Genomic DNA, 10,200 nt, shown 5'->3' with positions numbered 1-10,200 from the left:
TTCCATAAGAAAAATGCACTGGTTAGCTCAAGGTTTGAGAAAAGTTAAGTTCAGGTGGAACCAGGTGTCATTACGGCAACACAGAATTTTAAGAGAAACCTCTTTTTAAATTTGTCTAGAGAAGGGGTTGGCGGGGGGGTGGGGGGGGTGGGGGGGGTGGCAGGTAACACTAAGAGAGAGAGGGGAAAAATGTCTGACGCTTGCAGCCTATTTCCTCGGTTTGGAGACCCCTGGCCTTCCTGCCTGTTACCCTCTCAGTAATGAAGCCACAACACAGCACTAACCATTATACAGTCACGATGCACCAGAAGCCCACAGGTAATTTCTTTGACGTAAACATATCCACACTATTTTTGCTGTTTAATTCTTAGATGCTCATGCTTTTCTCTCCTTCATGCCCTTCTCTGGTTCTGCCTCCCTATTCAGCTACTTAATAAAAACAATTTTCATCTCTCAGGATATGGCATGTGCCTCCGGCTTTCTGGGTTGTCTCATCCATGCTTTTGCCAGCTGCTCTCGCACCTTTTCACGTGTCCTCTTTAGACCTGATCTCTTTCTTGCTGCAGCCAAACCGACCACATCTACTAAAGAGCTGCCCACAGGCGAAGATGGTCGAGTGCTGCTGCTGCTGCTAAGTCGCTTCAGTCGTGTCCGACTCTGTGCGACTCCATAGACCGCAGCCCACCAGGCTCCCCCGTCCCTGGGATTCTCCAGGCAAGAACACTGGAGTGGGTTGCCATTTCCTTCTCCAGTGCATGAAAGTGAAAAGTGAAAATGAAGTCGCTCATCTTGTCCGACTCTTAGCGACCCCATGGACTGCAGCCCACCAGGCTCCTCGGTCCATGGGATTTTTCCAGGCAAGAGTGCTGGAGTGGGGTGCCATTGCCTTCTCCTATGGTCGACTGAACGCGGAGCAAATGCAGAGCCGTCACAGAGCCCACAGAGGGGGTGGGGGCAGGGGTCAGCTTCCCTCGGGACACCCTCGGGACACCCTCGGTACCCCCTCGGCTCAGGCTTAGGGCGTCTCCGGGACGCTGCATCTGCTGCGGTTGGGGAGCAAGGGGAGGCGGCGAAGCTCGGCGGCCCTTCCACCTTCGAGTTCGCCTGACGCCCGGCTTCTCCGCGGGAACGAACACCCTGCATCGACTCCACCTCTCGGGTTGTCTGAGGCTAGGAACCGGAGCCGCTGTCCTGCGAAAGGCTAGTGGCTGCTCCTGGCATGGAAGGACCAGTTACTCTTTGGCAACGTCTTGTCCTTCGAGTCTCTGTGGCGCAATCGGTTAGCGCGTTCGGCTGTTAACCGAAAGGTTGGTGGTTCGAGCCCACCCAGGGACGACTGCCTCTATGATGTTTTTAGATATAGTTTAAGGGTTTGCTCTCATTTCTGCTTATTAATTCATCCTTTCTACGTAAATATGGAGGAAGGCCTCGCCTTCTTTAACCTTCTTGTCGCCCATGTCTTGTCCACAACAGGAGAACCTAAGTCAAGTTCACTGCTGATCTTATCCTCACAGAAGAGCCCCTGAAGAAAACAGGTCATTTGAAATCCAGGATTTTGTGAAAAGAGAGGAGAGTCAACATCTCATCGTTACCCTCTGAGTTCCTTTTAACAGTGAGGGTTCATTTATTGTTTGTACTAGTATTTATTGACCCCCATTTACAGTATGGTCCTCTGGTGGTCTAGGGGCTAGGATTTGTCACTTTTACAGCTGTGGCCCAGGTTCAATTCCCAGTCAGGGAAGGTGTGTTGTCTTTTGAGGGCTTCCCAGATGGTGCTGGTGGTCAAGAAACCGCCTGCCTACCACCAGAGAAATAAAGAGACACGAGTTCAATCCCTGGGTTGGGGAGATCCTCTGGAGGAGGAAATGGCAGCACATTCCGGTACTCTAGCCTGGAGAATCCCATTGACTGAGGAGCCTATCGGACTACGGTGCATAGGGATGAAAAGAGTCGAACACGACTGAAGTAATTTAGCACGAGCAAGTCTTTGAAATGAATTTGTTTCTATGCTTTTATTATTACAAACAATACTGCAGTCATAATTCTTGTACACAGGCATATGGGTAGAGTGCCAGAAGGACAATTGTTCAATAAGAGAGTTTACATGGTTTTACCTATGGTTCCATTCTCTAACCTTCATTGGCTTATTAGTTATAACTCTTTTGTTATTTCAGTGACTGCTTTAGGCTTTAGAGCAGACATCTGTAACTTACCCCAGTTTGCCCTCAAGTGGTCACACCTCTTCACATTTCTCCATTACCTGCCTTTATGCTGTCATTGTCATGCATTTTACTTCGCATATATTATAAACCCCTTCTTTAAACTGTCCCAAATTTTTAAAGAGATTTTCTTGATAAAAAAATAATCTTATATATTTTCCATGCAGATGCCATATTTTGTCTTTCATTCCTTTATATACATCCAGAATTCTATCTGGTGTGGGTTTCCTTTTTCCTGAAGGACCCCTTTAACATTTCTTATGTTGTGGATCTGCTGGTGATTAAGTCTTTCAGCATTTGTATGTCTGTAAGTGACATTATTCATCGTATCTTTTATTTTTGAAAGATATTTCATGAGGGAAGATTAATAGAATTCCATGTTGACTTTCTTTTTTCCCTCAGTTTTTTAAAGATGTTGCTCTACTGCCTTTATTTTTGTTTTCTATATCTAGCACACCTTATTGCTTTGGCTGCTTTAGAGATTTTTTTTTCTTTTTATATGGATTTAAGCACTTTAATAGTAATGTGCTAAGTGTGTTTTTCATATTCCTTGTGCTTTAGTGATGAGAGAGATGAACAGAGAGAATCCAGGCATTTGGAAAGGGTTTATTTCAGGTAGTCAGCAGAGTTCTGATATGAGCATGTTTGTGGAGAAATGCCCGAGATGAAAAAAAGAAACCTTGGGAAAGATCATGGGACAGTGCCTGGTATTCACATGGTATAGGCAATTGTACTTGTCTCCTTGGACGAGTGGCTTTATAATTCTCATTAAAATTAGAATATTTTCTGTCTTTTTTCTTCAAAAATCATTCAGCTCTGTTCAGGCGCTTCAGACACTCCCATGTTAGGCCTCTTAAAATTGTCCTAGCATTCAATGATGCTATGCATTAAACATTAAACTGTGGTTTTCATTTCAGATGTTTTCAGTCAGTCATGTCTTTTAAATTCCATTTGGTGACTTTATTACATCAGAAGTTATAGTTTTTGTTCATCTCTAAAGTTTTATTTTGGCCATTTTTATATGTTCCACATTTCTACAATTCTTTGGTCACATGTAATGCGTCAAGGCTATGGTTATTCCTGTGGTCAGGTATAGATATGAGAGTTGGACTGTGAAGAAGGCTGAGTGCCGAAGAATTGATGCTTTTGAACTGTGGTGTTGGAGAAGACTCTTGAGAGTCCCTTGGGCTGCAAGGAGATCCATCCAGTCCATTCTGAGGGAGATCAGCCCTGGGATTTCTTTGGAAGGAATGATGCTAAAGCTGAAACTCCAGTACTTTGGCCCCCTCATGCGACGAGTTGACTCATTGGAAAAGACTCTGATGCTGGGAGGGATTGAGGGCAGGAGGAGAAGAGGACGACCGAGGATGAGATGGCTGGATGGCATCACTGACTTGATGGATGTGAGTCTGAGTGAACTCCGGGAGTTAGTGATGGACAGGGAGGCCTGGTGTGCTATGATTCATGGGGTTGCAAAGAGTCGGACACGACTGGGCGACTGAAATGAACTGAACTGATTGCAGTCATGATAACTGTTTTAAGTCCACTCTGTTGATTTTAACATGGCATCAGTTCTGGTTCAGTTTGGTTCACTAACTATTCTTCCCCTTATGTCATATTTTCCTGCCTCTTTGCATGCCTGACTTTCTTTGATTGGATGCCAGATATTGCCAAACTTTACCTTCTTATGTAGCGGTTATTTTGGTATTCCTATAAATCTTGAATTTTGTTCTGGCATAGAATTAAGTGACTTGTAGACAGTTTGATTTCTTTAAATCTGGGTTTTATGATTTTTTTTTAAGGTAAGTCACTCTAAGGCTGATTAATCCAAGTAGTAAGGCACAACCTTCTTTGAGTGTTCTTCTCAATGTCCCTTGTGAGTAGTCTTGTCTGGCTTGGGGAGTGAGTACAATTGCCTGTACCATGTGAAGACCAGGCACTGTCCCATGATCTTTTCCAAGGTTTCTTTATTCAATCTCGGGCATTTCTCCACAAACATGGTCGTATCAGAACTCAGCTGACTACCTGAAAGAAACACTTTCCTATTGCCTGGGTTCTCTCTGTTCATCTCTCTCATCACTAAATGTGTCCTATGAACTTTAGCTGCCTTGCTCTCCATGGACACTCAGCAGCATCTCCACGATCCAAGGAGTTGGCCTCAGATCCCCTCCTTGTGCTCAGTCTGAAAACTCTGAAAGCAGTAAGCTGGGCCCATGGTAGGTCTCACCTTGTTTGTTTCTCATCTCACACTGCCTGATTTCCAGTGTCTTGAAAACTGATATTTTATGCTTTTTATCTTTTTCTTTTCTTTGGGGGCAGGGGAGAAGGGTAGGGTGAGTTTGGGGGCAGAAAGGCCAATCTTATTTCTGTTACTCCACCTTTACCAGAAGCTGAAGGCATCTCTTCATGTGTTCCCAGTTTGATTTCTGAAGGAGATGTACCATTTTTACAGAACAATATATTTGTCCAACTCTATGAAAAATCCTTTTTCTTCACATTTTTTCTAGTACAACAAGCTTTCTCTATGTCTATCTGACACTCTTACAAGGGGTGTTGGCCTCCTGACTCAACTAAGCAGGAGGTATGACAGACAGAAGGACAATGTAGACATTACTCAGAGATGCTGTATAGCATATGTCCAGCTAATAACTTCCAAAATGTTTAGAAAGTCTTTCAATAATTGTTACTGGTTTTAATGGTGATCTACTTAATTGGGTCCAGAAAAGACTGACCAGAATGACCCTGGATTCCTTTCTACCAAATAGTGGATCAATTCGAGGGGAATAATCACTGGTGACAGACATTTATTCATCTTCCCTTCCTTTTGTGAATTGCATTTTTGCCTTCTTGGATGCTCACCATCTATGGACTGGTCACCTTCTTACCCAAAGCTGGGTTAGTAATCCAATAGCTCTCTCTGTATAATTCTTGACAGGGCTTGGTTATTTCTGAAAAGAGAAAAGAAACACTTGTTCGATTCGAGACCAAATGTTGGAAGCAACAGAACCCTGCACCTGACAACGCTTCTTGTACAGACCTGGATACCAAGAGCTGTTGGTCCTCCCTCTCTTGGTTCTTCTGCTGAATTTCACAAGCATTCATGAGCTCCTAGGCTTTTATAACCAGTGTTTGATCATTCTTTCTACCCTGTTCATGCATATTTTTATCTGCCTCTGTCCCTCACACACTAAACTGCCCCATCCACCCACATTCTTTTCTTCCTCTTCAGCTTTCTAGGATCTTGCCTTAGAATTCCTTCAATCACTGAGCACTCTAGTGTCCGGCCCTGCTCCAGGAGAGATGCTGCATCCTCAGCAAACCCAATCTCTGCCTGTGGCTCCCCCTTCTGGAGGCATCAGAAAGTGTCAGGGCTGTGGTTCCTGGCTCCTCTGCCCACCTGGGCCTAGAGGCACTAGCAGTGTTTGAGACAAAAGAAGCATAAGGAACAATAGAAAAATTGATGAATCCAGATCTAGAAGGGAGGTAACTAAGATTAAAAGCTCCCCACATATTCCATGTGTTTTACATTTCTTCAAATGACGTGATAGCTGTGTCCACCAATGTCCTCCTTTTAACCTGTACCCACACCTCCTTTTAACCTGTTAATCTATGGCCACTCTATAATCTATAAAAATATGCATGAGCATTATGTAAAAACAAAGTTTTTTAATTTCCACCTTAATTAGAAATTCTCCAGGCAAAATTATACATTAATGAATTTAGTGTCAGCCTAGGCACTTAATGATAGATCTTAAAAATGCAACTTGAGCTGAATCATAATAGAGAAATGCATGCTGGATTAATATATTGAATGATACCTAAAAACATTCACCCCCAAACTGTAAGTGGAATAATGATAACAATGATTTCTAGAATTATAAAAGTAAATTGCTATTTAAAAGCTATTAGATGGTATATTTAACTTACTGAAACACATAATTTTAAGTGTTATAAACTTAAATATGTATTGAAAATAAAGTTATTTTATTGGATCAGTAGAACCAGAAAAAGAAGCTTAGGCAATTAAGTGTCATGAGGATTTTGAAGAGAACATAAATCCAAGGCATGTATAAACTAGAATACTCTGCAACCAATATTTTCATTATTAGAAAAATCTGAAAGACAGCAAAAATAATTTTTAGATCAAAATTATTAAACCAGTGTGATGCATAAAAGGAGTCATCTCTAGAAATAGAACATAAATATTCTCCATGCCATTGTATGTCAATTTTTATAAGTCTTTAAAGTCTTTAAAAGTATTCAAGATTTCTCCTTATTGTCAACTTAAAATTTTTTCTTATACCTGGCACAGAGACCACTAATTATCTAGACCACTAACTTATCTCCTTTTAAATTTTCCCCTGATTTAAATTTCAGCAAGAAAGAAAGTTCAGGGATCTGTGAAGGAGAAGAGAAAGAAAAGAGTCAAAAATGTATTTGAAGAAATAACGACTGAAATTTTCCAAACCTGAAGAAGAAAACAGATATCCAGGTACAGGAAGCACAGAGGTCCCAAATAAGATGAACCCAAACAGACCAATACCAAGACATATCATAATTAAAACGGCAAAAGTTAAAGACAAAGGCAAAATTCTAAAGGCAGCAAGAGGAAAACAATGACTCATACACAAGGAAACCCCCATACCAGCTGATTTTTCTGCAGAAAGTTTTCAGGCCAAAATGAAATGACATGACATGACATATTTAAAGTGCTGAGAGGGGAAATGTACAAACTAGGATACTCCACCCAGCAAGACTGCTACTTAGAATTGAAGGAGAGATAAGAAATTTCTCAGACAAGAAGGAAAGTTCAAGAAACCCCCATGGATGCTACCCAGTGGGATCCTGGGACAAGCAGCTCAGTGACTACTCCACTTTGGAATGACGCACTATGGCATTTGTACTGCGAACCAGAATGCCTCTGTCTTTGGACTCAGACTGGACCTGGAACTGGGTCAAGACAAGACAAGACTAAGAGCCATGATCACAGGGCAGCTACCCCACTGACAGCACTGATGCAGACAATTCTGGGAAGCTCTTGAGAACTTTCCCCTCTCTTTGACTTATGACCCACCAGCTCCCTTCATCCTCCCACCATAGGAAAAAATGCTTCCCTTTTGTGTCCTGTCAGAACACTTTCTGCTGTCTGCAGGGCACAGAGAGCCAGGCAAGAGCCAATGGGGCAGATGCACTTTCCTATGGGTCTCTCCCAAGGAAGGTGGTTCTAGAGCTCAGGCTGACCCAAGACCCCACTGCCCTCCGAGACGACCCAGAGGAGTCCCAGGGTGCTGTGGAGGGTGGGGGCTGACAGCCTAGCATGTTCCCGCAAGCCCAGGGTGCACCTGCCCTGCACTTAGGGGAGAGGGTCATAGAACAGTGTCTGAAGCTTCTGTACAGCCTGAAGAGAATGGATTTCATGTTCTTGAAGGGGTAAGGGGTCCCTTCCACCAGCACAAGGCCTTTCCCTGGCCTTGGAGGACAAGTCTTGCAGAAGTTGGTTTTGAGGGAGACACCAAGGAATGCCAAGAGATGCCAAGGCAGCAATAGCTGCCCAATCAGTGATCTTGAGTTGAGACATCTGCAAGTTACTCTCAAATGGTGGAGCAAGTCATATATCAGTTCAGTTCAGTTCAGTTCAGTCGCTCAGTCGTGCAGAGTGAGAAAGCAAACACGGGAAAATGTTGACTATGCATGTTGGAGTACAGAATATATGACATTAGTATTTCAATTTTTTTGTTATGTTTCAAGTATTTTATGTTTTTGTTTTTTATTGAGTTTTGGGAACTCAAGTTCCAGTTTCTCATTGGATGAAAGCAAGACATTAAATGTCTGAGATGAAGGGAGAATGAAGGTGAATGGCTGCTCAACCCTGGCATCTCAGCCCCTCCAGCCTGGGCGACACCTAGGAGCCTGGGGCAGGGCCTCACTACTTCCTCTGACCTGGCTCCAGGGGCCTCTCCTGATAAGCCCACAGGTACTGCCTCCTTTTTGCACACCAACAACTCAATTCATGAAGCCTGAAGTTCTTATCTGCCTATCTTTGGCTCCATTTCCTGGTGCAGAGTTGGGTTTTCTTTTCTTATGTCACGCAAAAAAAAAAAAAAAAAGGAGTATGGGTGATTGAGATAAGCCGATGTAAACTATAGCAAAGAGTTTGATTTTATTTTAAATGTACTAAGTTCATTCTCATCTGTCCCTAGAATCCCAATATTTACAATATCTCACCCAGAAAACATGTCTATTACAGCACCATTACAGTGAAAGCTAGAGCCGCCTTGACAGCAGGAATTTCACATTTGGGAGTAGCTTCTGAGCATGCTCAGACATGGGGCACATCCAGTGTTCCCAATGGCCTGGCTCTAGGTTTGTTCACTGTGGGTTCTCCTTCCCTTCTCCAAATCACATTGCGCAGGTGAGTCAGCGGTAAATCCTGCTTTATGGCTGCCAGTAATAATCACAGCTGGTGCAGGGATTAAAAGCAAACCTAGACTCAGTTCCTGTCAAGTTAGATGGCAGACATTGCAGTTTGGATCGAAGGACTACAGAGAATGTAGACTACTAGCCTGGCTGACAGATGGTATGTTTCCTTCAATATTTTGTAGCTTTGTTCTTGGACAGCTTGCTTCCTGACAGGATGCAGTAGGAAGCACAAATGGGATGTGCTGATCTTTTGAAAAAAGGTTTAGTTTGATCAGAATGTAGAACACTAAACAAGATAATTAGATAATTTCTTCAGAAATTCAAAGACTTCAGAAACAACAAAAACATACCAGTCAGGAGACAGTTCCAGGTAATAAGGACAAAATTTAGAAACTTTAATTGGAACATGGGGAAATATCAGTACCACAACACACACAATGCTTAACCTCTCTCACATATGTATAATATACAGGCATATGTTAAATGTGTCTAATAGCTATATCCATACACATATAAGCATGTAGATATGACAGTTTTTAAACAATGGGAAAATTTATACCTTGAGCATATATGAGGTAATGTTATTGAAATAATGGTAATGTACTTAAATTTGATCATTGATTATGGTTGTCTAGGACAATGCCCTTAATATCAGGAAATACATGCTGAAGTGTTTTAGCAGTGAAGCAGGCTTTTTGTCTGCATTTAATAAAGTGATATGAGTGTATGTGTCAGCCCAGACAGAGAAAAGGAAAAAATGACTGTTAATTGCTGTATTTAGAGGAACAGAATAGAGATGTTTGTTGTATGAGTCTTTCCAATTTTCTGTTGGTTTGAAAATTTTCAAGGTAAATAATTGTGGGGGAGAGGGGTCAGAAATGATTATAAAACACAGGAAGTTGCGAAGAGCTGAGTCCTGGACTAAGTATTGGCTCTCAATGGGTCTCTCCCTTGCAGAGGGTGTGACAGTGACCAGTGCCACTTACTGGTACAAGAAAATGTAAGTCACTGGTGTAGGGTACAAACCCATGTAAAGGTCCCTTCCTGCCACCCAGGATTTGCCCTCCTTAGAAGAATCAGCTTTCTAACCTGGGAATCTGGTAAGTTGGAGGCTATCTTACATGTTTTACAGCTTCTGAATGAGATGTCCTGATTTTATATTGAAAAGTAAAAGACAAACAGAGGGTATGAGAAATTTATTTTCAGGAAAAAAAACTCCAAATGAGAGTGGAGTAATTTGAAAGCTGCCAATTCCATCTAGGGGGCCTTTCCTGGTGGTTCAGGGATGAAGAAGCCGCTTGCAATGCCAGGAAACATGGGTTCAATCCCTGGGTCGGGAAGGTCCCCTGGAGGAGGGGGAGGCAACCCACTCTACTATTCTTGCTGAATCAGATGCGACTGAAGTGACTGAGCAGCAGCAGTTCCATCTAGGTATGTTAGATCTCTCTCTGTGGGTCCTAAACACAGGCCTCTAGGATGGAACTTTTGCTGAAGTATAGCAGTGAACAGCAGACTCTCAGGATCCTTCTGTGGCAAAAATTCTATCATAGTGTCCTTGGGT

The 10,200-nt window shown here is 42.6% G+C and overlaps 1 non-coding gene across 1 annotated transcript; it reads left to right on the top strand.

Moving 5' to 3' along the window:
* Positions 1-1,261: 1,261 nt before the first annotated feature.
* TRNAN-GUU (transfer RNA asparagine (anticodon GUU)) lies at positions 1,262-1,335 on the top strand. The gene has a single exon. It is a non-coding gene; the product is annotated as a tRNA-Asn (tRNA).
* The last annotated feature ends 8,865 nt before the right edge of the window (positions 1,336-10,200 follow it).

This window comes from Ovis canadensis, chromosome 1, assembly GCF_042477335.2.
Source record: "Ovis canadensis isolate MfBH-ARS-UI-01 breed Bighorn chromosome 1, ARS-UI_OviCan_v2, whole genome shotgun sequence".
Lineage (NCBI taxonomy): Eukaryota > Metazoa > Chordata > Mammalia > Artiodactyla > Bovidae > Ovis > Ovis canadensis.
Note: the sequence above shows the minus strand (reverse complement) of the source record. Positions and strands in the feature narration are given on the sequence as shown.